General features: G+C 27.9%; 1 protein-coding gene across 1 annotated transcript in view; it reads left to right on the top strand.

The window, feature by feature from the left end:
* The window catches only part of LOC120562742, a 41,591-nt gene that overhangs the window by 25,068 nt on the left and 186 nt on the right, over positions 1–16,337 (top strand). The gene's annotated exons all lie outside the window — the stretch shown is intronic.

Raw genomic sequence — 16,337 nt, 5'->3', positions numbered from 1 at the left:
CAACATACTATACTATGACCTTTTTCGACATACTATATTATGTACTTTTTATCACTTTTTTCAACATACTATACTATGACTTTTCTATCACTTTTTTGACATACTATACTATGACTTTTTTAATCACTTTTTCCGACATACTATACTATGACCTTTTTATCACTTTTTTCAACATACAATACTGACTTTTTTATCACGTTTTCCGAAATACTATACTAATACTTTTTTCGATATACCTTACTATAACTTTTTAATGGCTTTTTTTCAACATACTATACTATGACTTTTCTATCAATTTTTTTGACATAATATACTATGACCATTTTCGACATACTATACTATGACCTTTTTATCACTTTTTTCAACATACAATACTATGACTTTTTTATCACGTTTTCCGAAATACTATACTAATACTTTTTTCGATACACCTTACTATGACTTTTTAATGGCTTTTTTGTCATACTATACTATGACCCTTTTCAACATACTATACTATTACTTTTCTATCAACTTTTTCGACATACTATACTAACTACTTTTTGACATACTATATTATGTACTTTTTATCACTTTTTTCAACATACTATACTATGACTTTTCTATAAATTTTTTTGACATAATATACTATGACCTTTTTCGACCTACTATACTATGACTTTTTTATCACGTTTTCCAAAATACTATACTAATACTTTTTTCGATATACCTTACCATAACTTTTTAATCACTTTTTCCGTCATACTATACTATGACTTTTTATCACTTTTTTCGACATACTATACTATGACTTTTTTAATCACCTTTTCTGACATACTATACTATGACTTTTTATCACTTTTCTTCGACATACTATACTGTGACCTTTTTCGACATACTATGCTATGACTTTTTTCGACATACTATACTATGACTTTTCTATCATCTTTTTCAACATAGAATTATATGACCTTTTTCGACATACTATATTATGACTTTTTATCACTTTTTTCGACGTACTATACTATGATTTTTTTATCACTTTTTTTGACATACTATACTATGACTTTTTATCACTTTTTTCAACATACTATACTATGACTTTTTATCACTTTTTTCAACATACTATACTATGACTTTTTATCACTTTTTTCAACATACTATACTATGACTTTTTTAATCACCTTTTCTGACATACTATACTGTGACCTTTTTTTTTCGACATACTATCCTGCGACTTTTTTTCGACATACTATACTATGACTTTTTTTATCAACATTTTCAATAGTATTTAATATGACCTTTTTCGACATACTATACTATGACTTTTGTATTTTTTTGTCATAACTATACTCTTACCTTTTTATCACTTTTTACTTATCATACTATGATTTTTTTATCACTTTTTTTGTCATACTATACTATGACCTTTTTCAACCTACTATACTATTACTTTTCTATTAACTTTTTCAACATACTATACTATGACCTTTTTCGACATACTATATTATGTACTTTTTATCACTTTTTTCAACATACTATACTATGACTTTTCTATCACTTTTTTTGACATACTATACTATCACTTTTTTAATCACTTTTTCCGACATACTATACTATGACCTTTTTATCACTTTTTTCAACATACAATACTATGACTTTTTTATCACATTTTCCGAAATACTATACTAATACTTTTTTCGATATACCTTACTATGACTTTTTAATGGCTTTTTTGTCATACTATACTATGACCTTTTTCAACCTACTATACTATTACTTTTCTATCACTTTTTTTGACATACTATACTATGACTTTTTTAATCACTTTTTCCGACATACTATACTATGACCTTTTTATCACTTTTTTCAACATACAATACTATGACTGTTTTATCACGTTTTCCGAAATACTATACTAATGGCTTTTTTTGTCATACTATACTATGACCTTTTTCAACCTACTATATTATTACTTTTCTATCAACTTTTTCAACATACTATACTATGACCTTTTTTTCCGACATACTATATTATGTACTTTTCTATCAACTTTTTCAACATACTATACTATGACCTTTTTCGACATACTATATTATGTACTTTTTATCACTTTTTTCAACATACTATACTATGACTTTTCTATCAATTTTTTTGACATAATATACTATGACCATTTTCGACATACTATACTATGACCTTTTTATCACTTTTTTCAACATACAATACTATGACTTTTTTATCACGTTTTCCGAAATACTATACTAATACTTTTTTCGATACACCTTACTATGACTTTTTAATGGCTTTTTTGTCATACTATACTATGACCCTTTTCAACATACTATACTATTACTTTTCTATCAACTTTTTTGACATACTATACTATGACCTTTTTTGACATACTATATTATGTACTTTTTATCACTTTTTTCAACATACTATACTATGACTTTTCTATAAATTTTTTTGACATAATATACTATGACCTTTTTCGACCTACTATACTATGACTTTTTTTATCACTTCTTTTACACTATACTAATACTTTTTTCTGATACCTTTACCATAACTTTTTAATCATTTTTCCGGCATACTATACTATGACTTTTTATCACTCTTTTTTTCACCTTTTCTGACATACTATACTATGACTTTTTTCACTCTTTCTTACATACTATACTATACTTATGACTTTTAATCCCTTCTTATACTATACTATGACTTTTTATCACTTTTCTTCGACATACTATACTGTGACCTTTTTCGACATACTATGCTATGACTTTTTCGACATACTATACTATGACTTTTCTATCATCTTTTTCAACATAGAATTATATGACCTTTTTCGACATACTATATTATGACTTTTTATCACTTTTTTCGACGTACTATACTATGATTTTTTTATCACTTTTTTTGACATACTATACTATGACTTTTTATCACTTTTTTCAACATACTATACTATGACTTTTTATCACTTTTTTCAACATACTATACTATGACTTTTTTAATCACCTTTTCTGACATACTATACTGTGACCCTTTTTCGGACATACTATCCTATGACTTTTTTCGACATAATTATACTATGACTTTAACAAAATACCTTTTCTATCATCTTTACTATATTTTAATGGCCTTTTTTGTCATACTATACCTGACTTTTTATCACTTTTTTTCGACGCATGATACTATGATTTTTATTTTTGTCATACTATACTATGACCTTTTTCAACCTACTATACTTTTCTATTAACTTTTTTCAACATACTATACTATGACCTTTTTCGACATACTACTATTATGTACTTTTTATCACTTCTTTCAACATACTATACTATGACTTTTCTATCACTTTTTTTGACATACTATACTATCACTTTTTAAATCACTTTCATACCATACTACTATGACCTTTTTTATCACTTTTTTTCAACATACAATACTATGACTTTTTATCACATTTTCCGAAATACTATACTAATACTTTTTTTCGATATACCTTACTATGACTTTTTTATGGCTTTTTTTCATACTATACTATGACCTTTTTTCAACCTACTATACTATTACTTTCTATCACTTTTTTTGACATACTATACTATGACTTTTTTAATCACTTTTCCGACATACTATACTATGACCTTTTTATCACTTTTTTCAACATACAATACTATGACTTTTTTATCACGTTTTCCAAAATACTATACTAATGGCTTTTTTTGTCATACTATACTATGACCTTTTTCAACCTACTATATTATTACTTTTCTATCAACTTTTTCAACATACTATACTATGACCTTTTTTTTCGACATACTATATTATGTAATTTTTCTATCAACTTTTTCAACATACTATACTATGACCTTTTCGACATACTATTATGTAACTTTTTATCACTTCTCTTTTTTCAACATACTATACTATGACTTTTCTATCACTTTTTTGACATACTATACTATGACTTTTTTTATTCACTTTTCCGAAATACTATACTATGACCTTTTTATCACATTTTTCAACATACAATACTGACTTTTTTATCACGTTTTCCGAAATACTATACTAATACTTTTTTCGATATACCTTACTATAACTTTTTAATGGCTTTTTTTCAACATACTATACTATGACTTTTCTATCAATTTTTTTGACATAATATACTATGACCATTTTCGACATACTATACTATGACTTTTTAATGGCTTTTTTCATCATACTATACTATGACTTTTTTCGAAATACTATACTATGACTTTTTTCGACATATTATACTATGACTTTTCTATCAACTTTTTCAACATAGTATACTATGACCTTTTTCGACATAATAAACCATGACTTTTTATCACTTTTTTCGACATACTATGACTTTTTTTTATCACTTTTTTACGACAACTATGCTATGACTTTTTTATCCCTTTTTTGACATAATATACTATGACCTTTTTCGACCTACTATACTGTGACTTTTTTCACGTTTTCCAAAAATACTATACTAATACTTTTTTCGAGCACCTTACCATAACTTTTTAGGATGGCTTTTTTCAACTTACTATACTATGACTTTTCTATCAATTTTTTGACATACCTATACTATGACCATTTGCGACCTACTATACTATGACTTTTATCACTTTTTTCGACATACTATACTGTGACCTTTTTTGACATTTTATTACTTTTTTTCGACATACAATACTATGACTTTTCTATCAACTTTTTTTGTCATACTATACTATGACCATTTTCGACATACTGTACTATGACTTTTTAATGGCTTTTTTCAACATACTATACTATGACTTTTTAATCACTTTCTTTCAACATACTATACTGTGACCTTTTTCGACATACTATACTATGACTTTATCACTTTTTTTCGACATTCTATACTGACTTTTTTCTTACTTTTTTCGACATACTATACTACGACTTTTCTATCAACTTTTTCAACATAGAATTCTATGACCTTTTTCGACATACTATACTATGACTTTTTAATGGGCTTTTTCTAACCTATTATACTATGATCTTTTTAATCACGTTTTCCAACATACTATACTAATAATACTTTTTTGATATAACTGTTCCTTACTATAACTTTTTAATTGTGGCTTTTTCAGTACTATACTATGACTTTTTTTGTCACTTTTTCAACATACTATACTATGACCATTTTTGACATATACTATGACTTTTATGCGTTTTTTTGTCATACTATAATATGACCTTTTTCAACCTACTATATTATTACTTTTCTATCAACTTTTTCAACATACTATACTATGACCTTTTTCGACATACTATATTATGTACTTTTCTATCAACTTTTTCAACATACTATACTATGACCTTTTTCGACATACTATATTATGTACTTTTTATCACTTTTATCAACATACTATACTATGACTTTTTAATGGCTTTTTTCATCACTTTTTTCGAAATACTATACTATGACTTTTTTCAACATACTATACTATGACTTTTCTATCAACTTTTTCAACATACTATACTGTGACCTTTTTCGACATACTATGCTATGACTTTTTTCGACATACTATACTATGACTTTTCTATCAACTTTTTCAACATAGAATTATATGACCTTTTTCGACATACTATACTATGACCTTTTTCGACATACTATGCTATGACTTTTTTCGACATACTATACTATGACTTTTCTATCAACTTTTTCAACATAGAATTATATGACCTTTTTCGACATACTATACTATGACTTTTTATCACTTTTTTTGACATACTATACTATGACTTTTTATCACTTTTTTCAACATACTATACTATGACTTTTTATCACTTTTTTCAACATACTATACTATGACTTTTTATCACTTTTTTCAACATACTATACTATGACTTTTTTAATCAACTTTTCTGACATACTATACTGTGACCTTTTTCGACATACTATGCTATGACTTTTTTCGATACTACTATACTATGACTTTTCTATCAACTTTTTCAACGTTGAATTATATGACCTTTTTCGACATACTATACTATGACTTTTTAATGGCTTTTTTTGTCATACTATACTCTGACTTTTTATCACTTTTTTCGACGTACTATACTATGATTTTTTTTATCACTTTTTTTGTCATACTATACTATGACCTTTTTCAACCTACTATACTATTACTTTTCTATTAACTTTTTCAACATACTATACTATGACCTTTTTCGACATACTATATTATGTACTTTTTATCACTTTTTTCAACATACTATACTATGACTTTTCTATCAATTTTTTTGACATAATATACTATGACCTTTTTCGACCTACTATACTATGACTTTTTTATCACGTTTTCCAAAATACTATACTAATACTTTTTTCGATATACCTTACCATAACCTTTTAATCACTTTTTCCGTCATACTATACTATGACTTTTTATCACTTTTTTCGACATACTATACTATGACTTCTTTAATCACCTTTTCTGACATACTATACTATGACTTTTTATCACTTTTCTTCGACATACTATACTATGACTTTTTTAATCACTTTTTCCGACATACTATACTATGACTTTTTTAATCACTTTTTCCGACATACTATACTATGACTTTTTATCACTTTTCTTCGACATACTATACTGTGACCTTTTTCGACATACTATGCTATGACTTTTATCGACATACTATACTATGACTTTTCTATCAACTTTTTCAACATAGAATTATATGACCTTTTTCGACATACTATACTATGACTTTTTATCACTTTTTTCAACGTACTATACTATGATTTTTTTTATCACTTTTTTTGACATACTGTACTATGACTTTTTAATGGTTTTTTTCAACATACTATACTATGACTTTTTATCACTTTCTTTCAACATACTATACTGTGACCTTTTTCGACATACTATACTATGACTTTATCACTTTATTTCAACATTCTATACTGACTTTTTTCTTACTTTTTTCAACATACTATACTATGACTTTTTAATGGCTGTTTTCAACATACTATACTATGACCTTTTTAATCACGTTTTCCGACATACTATACTAATACTTTTTTTGATATACTGTTCCTTACTATAACTTTTTAATGGCTTTTTTCGTCATACTATACTATGACTTTTTTTTATCACTTTTCTCGACATACTATACTTTGAAAATTTTTGACATATACTATGACTTTTTAATGGCTTTTTTCGTCATACTATACTATGACCTTTTTCAACCTACTATACTATTACTTTTCTATCAACTTTTTCAACATACTATACTATGACCTTTTTCGACATACTATACTATGACTTTTTATCACTTTTTTCGACGTACTATACTATGATTTTTTTCATCACTTTTTTTGACATACTATACTATGACTTTTTATCACTTTTTTCAACATACTATACTATGACTTTTTATCACTTTTTTCAACATACTATACTATGACTTTTTTAATCACCTTTTCTGACATACTATACTGTGACCTTTTTCGACATACTATGCTATGACTTTTTTCGACATACTATACTATGACTTTTCTATCAACTTTTTCAACATAGAATTATATGACCTTTTTCGACATACTATACTATGACTTTTTCATGGCTTTTTTTGTCATACTATACTCTGACTTTTTATCACTTTTTTCGACGTACTATACTATGATTTTTTTATCACTTTTTTTGTCATACTATACTATGACCTTTTTCAACCTACTATACTATTACTTTTCTATTAACTTTTTCAACATACTATACTATGACCTTTTTCGACATACTATATTATGTACTTTTTATCACTTTTTTCAACATACTATACTATGACTTTTCTATCACTTTTTTTGACATACTATACTATCACTTTTTTAATCACTTTTTCCGACATACTATACTATGACCTTTTTATCACTTTTTTCAACATACAATACTATGACTTTTTTATCACATTTTCCGAAATACTATACTAATACTTTTTTTCGAGTATACCTTACTATGACTTTTTTATGGCTTTTTTGGCCATACTATACTATGACCTTTTTTCAACCTACTATATACTATTACTTTTCTATCACTTTTTTTGACATACTATACTATGACTTTTTAACCACTTTTTCCGGACATACTATACTATGACCTTTTTATCACTTTTTTTCAACATACAATACTATGACTTTTTATCACGTTTTCCCCAAATAATTATACTACGGCTTTTTTTGTCATACTATACTCATGACCTTTTTCAACCTACTATATTATTACTTTCTATCAATTTTTTCAACATACTATACTATGACCTTTTTTCTAAAGCATACTATATATACTTTTTTTTCTATCAACCTTTTTCAACATATCTATACTATGACCTTTTTCGCAAACACATTATTATGTACTTTTATCACTCTTTTTCAACATACTTATACTCATGACCTTTTTATCACCTTTTTCAACATACAATATCACTTTTTTATCACTGCTTTCCCAAATACCTAATACCTTTTTCTGCTATCACTTACTATAACTTTTTTAATGGCGTTTTTTCAACATACTATACTACGACTTTTCTATCAATTTTTGACACAATATACTATGACCATTTTCGACATAATATACTATGACTTTTTAATGGCTTTTTTTCATCATAATATACTATGACTTTTTTTCAAATACTATACTATGACTTTTTTCCGACATATTATACTATGACTTTTCTATCAACTTTTTTCAACATAGTATACTATGACCTTTTTCGACATAATAAACCTTTTTTTTTATAATATACTATGACCTTTTTTCGACCCACTATACTTACTTAAGGACTTTTTATCACATTTTCCAAAAATACTATACTAATACTTTTTCGGCATACCTTACCATAACTTTTATTTTTTTTCAACATACTATACTATGACTTTTCTATCAATTTTTGACATACTATACTATGACCATTTTCGACCTACTATACGCACTTTTTATCACTTTTTCGGACATACTATACTGTGACCTTTTTGACATTTTATTACTTTTTTTTTCGCACATACAATACTATGACTTTTCTATCAACTTTTTTGTCATACTATACTATGACCATTTTCGACATAATTACATATGACTTTTTAATGGCTTTTTTTCAACATACTATACTATGACTTTTTAATCACTTTCCTTCAACATACTATACTGTGACCTTTTTCGACATACCATACTATGACTCTTTATCACTTTTTTTCGACATTCTATACCGACTTTTTTCTTACTTTTTCGCACATACTAATTTACTACCAATTCTTTCTATCAACTTTTTCAACATAGAATTCTATGACCTTTTTCGACATACTATAACTATGACTTTTTAATGGGCTTTTTCAACCTATTATAATATGATCTTTTTAATCCGCTTTTCCAACATACTAACTAATACTTTTTTGATATAATTGTTCCTTACTATAACTTTTATCGGTTTTTTCGTCATACTATACTATGACTTTTTTGTCACTTTTCTCAACATACTATACTATGACCATTTTGACATATACTATGACTTTTTATTGTTTTTTGTCATACTATAATATGACCTTTTTCAAACTACTATATTATTACTTTTCTATCAACTTTTTCAACATACTATACTATGACCTTTTTCGACATACTATATTATGTACTTTTCTATCAACTTTTTCAACATACTATACTATGACCTTTTTCGACATACTATATTATGTACTTTTTATCACGTTTTCCGAAATACTATACTAATACTTTTTTCGATCTACCTTACTATAACTTTTTAATGGCTTTTTTTCAACATACTATACTATGACTTTTCTATCAATTTTTTTGACATACTATACTATGACCATTTTCGACATACTATACTATGACTTTTTAATGGCTTTTTTCATCACTTTTTTCGAAATACTATACTATGACTTTTTTCAACATACTATACTATGACTTTTCTATCAACTTTTTCAACATAGTATACTATGACCTTTTTCGACATAATATACCATGACCTTTTATCACTTTTTCAATATACTATGACTTATTTATCACTTTTTTGACATACTATCTCTTTCATCACTTTATTCAACATACTATACTATGACTTTTTATCACTTTTTCCGACATACTATACAGTGACCTTTTTTGACATTTTTATTACTTCTTAACAACATACTCTACGATGACTTTTTATCACTTTTTTCATCATTCTATACTATTACTTTTTTAATCACTTTTTCCGACATACTATACTGACTTTTTTATCACGTTTTCCGAAATACTATACTAATACTTTTTTCGATATACCTTACTATAACTTTTTAATGGCTTTTTTTCAACATACTATACTATGACTTTTCTATCAATTTTTTTGACATACTATACTATGACCATTTTCGACATAATATACTATGACTTTTTAATGGCTTTTTTCATCATACTATACTATGACTTTTTTCATCACTTTTTTCGAAATACTATACTATGACTTTTTTCAACATACTATACTATGACTTTTCTATCAACTTTTTCAACATAGTATACTATGACCTTTTTCGACATAATAAACCATGACTTTTTATCACTTTTTCGACATACTATGACTTTTTTATCACTTTTTTTGACATACTATGCTATGACTTTTTTATCACTTTTTTCGACATAATATACTATGACCTTTTTCGACCTACTATACTATGACTTTTTTATCACATTTTCCAAAATACTATACTAATACTTTTTTCGATATACCTTACCATAACTTTTTACTGGCTTTTTTTCAACATACTATACTATGACTTTTCTATCAATTTTTTTGACATACTATACTATGACCATTTTCGACCTACTATACTATGACTTTTTATCACTTTTTTCGACATACTATACTGTGACCTTTTTTGACATTTTATTACTTTTTTTCGACATACAATACTATGACTTTTCTATCAACTTTTTTTGTCATACTATACTATGACCATTTTCGACATACTGTACGATGACTTTTTAATGGCTTTTTTCAACATACTATACTATGACTTTTTAATCACTTTCTTTCAACATACTATACTGTGACCTTTTTCGACATACTATACTATGACTTTATCACTTTTTTTCGACATTCTATACTGACTTTTTTCTTACTTTTTTCGACATACTATACTACGACTTTTCTATCAACTTTTTCAACATAGAATTCTATGACCTTTTTCGACATACTATACTATGACTTTTTAATGGCTTTTTTCAACCTATTATACTATGATCTTTTTAATCACGTTTTCCAACATACTATACTAATACTTTTTTTGATATACTGTTCCTTACTATAACTTTTTAATGGCTTTTTTCGTCATACTATACTATGACTTTTTTTGTCACTTTTCTCAACATACTATACTATGACCATTTTTGACATATACTATGACTTTTTAATGGCTTTTTTTGTCATACTATAATATGACCTTTTTCAACCTACTATATTATTACTTTTCTATCAACTTTTTCAACATACTATACTATGACCTTTTTCGACATACTATATTATGTACTTTTCTATCAACTTTTTCAACATACTATACTATGACCTTTTTCGACATACTATATTATGTACTTTTTATCACGTTTTCCGAAATACTATACTAATACTTTTTTCGATATACCTTACTATAACTTTTTAATGGCTTTTTTTCAACATACTATACTATGACTTTTCTATCAATTTTTTTGACATACTATACTATGACCATTTTCGACATACTATACTATGACTTTTTAATGGCTTTTTTCATCACTTTTTTCGAAATACTATACTATGACTTTTTTCAACATACTATACTATGACTTTTCTATCAACTTTTTCAACATAGTATACTATGACCTTTTTCGACATAATATACCATGACCTTTTATCACTTTTTCAACATACTATGACTTATTTATCACTTTTTTTGACATACTATGCTATGACTTTTTTATCACTTTATTCAACATACTATACTATGACTTTTTATCACTTTTTTCGACATACTATACAGTGACCTTTTTTGACATTTTTATTACTTCTTAACAACATACTCTACGATGACTTTTTATCACTTTTTTCATCATTCTATACTATTACTTTTTTAATCACTTTTTCCGACATACTATACTGACTTTTTTATCACGTTTTCCGAAATACTATACTAATACTTTTTTCGATATACCTTACTATAACTTTTTAATGGCTTTTTTTCAACATACTATACTATGACTTTTCTATCAATTTTTTTGACATACTATACTATGACCATTTTTCGACATAATATACTATGACTTTTTAATGGCTTTTTTCATCATACTATACTATGACTTTTTTCATCACTTTTTTCGAAATACTATACTATGACTTTTTTCAACATACTATACTATGACTTTTCTATCAACTTTTTCAACATAGTATACTATGACCTTTTTCGACATAATATACCATGACTTTTTATCACTTTTTCGACATACTATGACTTTTTTATCACTTTTTTTGACATACTATGCTATGACTTTTTTATCACTTTATTCAACATACTATACTATGACTTTTTATCACTTTTTTCGACATACTATACAGTGACCTTTTTTGACATTTTTATTACTTCTTTACAACATACTCTACTATGACTTTTTATCACTTTTTTCATCAGTCTATACTATTACTTTTTTATTACTTTTTTCGACATAATATACCATGACTTTTTATCACTTTTTTCGACATACTATACTATGACTTTTTATCACTCTTTTTTGACATCCTATATTATGACTTTTTTCGTCATACCATACTATGACTTTTTTATCACTCTTTTGGCATACTATACTATAACCTTTTTCAACATACTATACTATGACTTTTTTCGTCATACCATACTATGACTTTTTTATCACTCTTTTGGCATACTATACTATAACCTTTTTCAACATACTATACTATGACTTTTTTGATTTACCTTACTATGACTTTTGAAGAGGAAGACTGGAACCGGACCTCTTGGGCCCTTAGGCCCTTAGGCCCTAAACAATATGACTCCAGTTAATACTACACGCCCCAACGTATTCGTTGATGGTAAGACCAGAAGACACAAAATAACTTCACAGAGATGATAAAAATCAGCTTCAAAACTTTAGTAATCAGTATTTCAAGAATTACAAGGCATAGGCATACGGTTTCACAATTCCAAGACTAGACTTGCCCTAGCAGACAGACAATGTTGTATGGGGCCCAGGTTCGTCCAGTCTCTTCCAGAATGTGAGCCCCGTTATCTCACTCTCCTATACTTTTATCATGCAGGCCGCTCCTTCAGTCTCCGGGCAGATCAGCACTTCCCCAGCAACCGGCTCATCTTCCGTATCCAGGATGGAGTGATGGTTCACTCTCTAGATATTTCCTGTTTGTCATCGCGGCTGACAGCTACACCATACTTCTAACAAGCTGACCTTGAAGCAGAGCTGTTTTCTGCAAACTTATCTAACTGTTCCTGTTTGATCACATTTAATTCTGTGTTGACTCGGAAATTCTTAAATAATGAGAGGCTTTATGCCTCTGAATCCAACCTTAGTCAAACACGAAACTCTTAATGCAACAACAGTAATTATACAAGATTAGCATGATTATTGGTCAGACTATTCCTTCATTTTTTAATGGCTTTTTTTCATCATACTATACTATGTTTTTATCTACTTTTTCAACATACTATACTATGACCTTTTTCTATCACTTATTCCGACATACTATACTATGACTTTTTTCAATATTCCTTACTATGACTTTTTTATTACTTTTTTATCACTTTTCGACATACTATTCTATGACTTTTTTCGACATACTATACTATGACTTTTTTATCAGTTTTTTTCAATACACTATACTATGACTTTTTTATCACTTTTTTCGACATACTATACTATGACTTTTTTCAATATTCCTTACTACGACTTTTAAATGGCTTTTTCGTCATACTATACTATGATTTTTTTAATCACTTTTTTCGACATACTATACTATTTCCTTTTCGACATTCTATACTATGACTTTTTTCGACATTAAAGATTATACACTAAATACTATACTTAGACACTGTACAATCAAGAGAGACATCATTTTGAGTGAATTATTTATTGGCATGTGCACAATAAAAATGATAAAGGATAATCGTTGATGACTAGACCCCATCATGTAACTTTTTGTGACATTCTATACTGAATTTTTACAACATACTACATTATGACTTTTTCATGACATACTCTATGACTTTTTATGAAATACTATACGACTTTTTCATGACATATTATGACTTTGACATAATTTACTATGACTTTCTATGAAACACTATACTATGACTTTATGACATACTATACTATGAATTGTAATGATATACTATACTTTTACTTTTTTAATTACTTTTTATGATAGACTATAGTCTTTTTATGACACAGTCTACTATGACTTTTTCATGACATACTATGACTGTTTGACATTCTGTACTATGCCTTTTAATGACATACTATACTATGACTTTTTCATGACATACTATACTTCAATCAGAGACTTCATTTTAAGTGTTTTATTTATTGATATGTGCACAATAAAAATGATAAATGATCCCCATCGTGACATCCTTGAATTCCTATTGTGACATCATATTTAAAGTGGGCAGAGAAGCCGAGAGTATGTAGGAGACCCCCCTGATGGAGTCTAGACAATGGTGGTGATGGTGATGAATGAAAAGGATGCTGAGATCTGGATGGATGAGAAGAGGAGCCAGCTCTGGTGAGCTCAGACCTGGGAGCTGGAATGATGAACTGGAGGTGAACAGGGAGGAGGAGGGTCGTAAAGATTCGCACTGAGAGAAATGAGAGCTGACAGCAATGGAAAACATTTACATTTAAATATTGACAGCAAGAATGTGATGTGAATTGATGAATAATGCCACTGTTCATCATACCCCCAACCAGCACCGGCAGATGACCGCCCACCAAGAGCCTGGGACTGTCCAAGGTTTCTACCTAAAAATAAGTTTTTCCTCACCACTCGAGGTTTCTGCCTAAAAGGAAGTTTTTCTTCGCCACTGTTGGACTAAGTGCTTGCTCTTGGGGGAATTGTTGGGTCTTTGTAAATTACAGTGTGGTCTAGACCTAATCTATCTGTAAAGTGTCTCGAGATAACTGTTGCTATGATACTATAAAAAAAAATTGAATTGAATTAGAATTGATTGGCTTACAGAGATTAAGGCTAAACCTGGTTGGTTTTAACTTAGAGTAAACCCCTAATCAGCTGATAATGTGAAGCAGGAGTAGAAGGAGGTGAAGGAGAATGAGTTAAGATAAGGTACATAAGATAGTGTTCCTTCATGAACTTACACTAAGCTTCATTATGACTTTTTCATGACATACTCTTGTTACGATGTTATCGGTGTATATCTGTGTGAGAAGGGGGGTATTGTCTGAAGTACTTTGTGCTAATTTACCTGTATGAAAAGTGCTATATATATATAGTCTGATTGATTGAGGTATTTTTATGACATACTATGACTTTTTCATGTCATACTATAACTTTTTATGACATACAATACTTTGACTTTTTATTTTTCATGGGATACGTGAACTTTTATGACATACTATACTTTGACCTTTTATGACTTTTTAATGACCTACTATAATTAGTTTTTTATGACATACTACACTATGACTAGTCAAGCAATACCAAATTTCAATACCTAACGAATAAATCAGCGTCAGTGAGCCAAAAAGCATGGGCCATGCTTCTACCGAGATTTAAAAAGGTTTGCGATTTGCTGTCTAACGTTACATGTTGTAGAGACATGCAGGAAAAAACTTACGTTACGCACAGAGACGGGGCTCACGTAAGAGGTTAAAAATAAAGATTTGTGCCGTAACGTGTAATGTAATTTCTTTTTGTTAACATGGATTTTATGAAATTTGTATCGAGCAATGTATCGTTCAGGAACTGGCATCAAAGTCACGATATTGGTATTGGAATCGTTCAAAACCTCCCAGCCCTAGCCTTATTACAGATTATCTGACTGACCTGATGAAGCCTTTATATTTTATAATTATACTATCACTTTTTTTTTAATGACGTATGACATACATATTTATGACATACTATACGGATTTAAATACGACAATTTTATGGTATATTACAACAACTTTGTTGGGGCACATAGGCTACTATGACTATTTTTTACATATACATACTATACACACTTTTTAAAAAAAATTGTGTTACTTTATTATGAAATCTTTCATGGCATACTATACTAGGACATTTTTTAATCACCTATG

The sequence above is a fragment of the Perca fluviatilis genome, chromosome 7 (genome assembly GCF_010015445.1).
Source record: "Perca fluviatilis chromosome 7, GENO_Pfluv_1.0, whole genome shotgun sequence".
NCBI classification, from domain to species: Eukaryota; Metazoa; Chordata; class Actinopteri; order Perciformes; family Percidae; genus Perca; species Perca fluviatilis.
The sequence above is the reverse complement of the archived record's forward strand: the minus strand, read 5'-3'. Positions and strand labels throughout refer to the sequence as shown.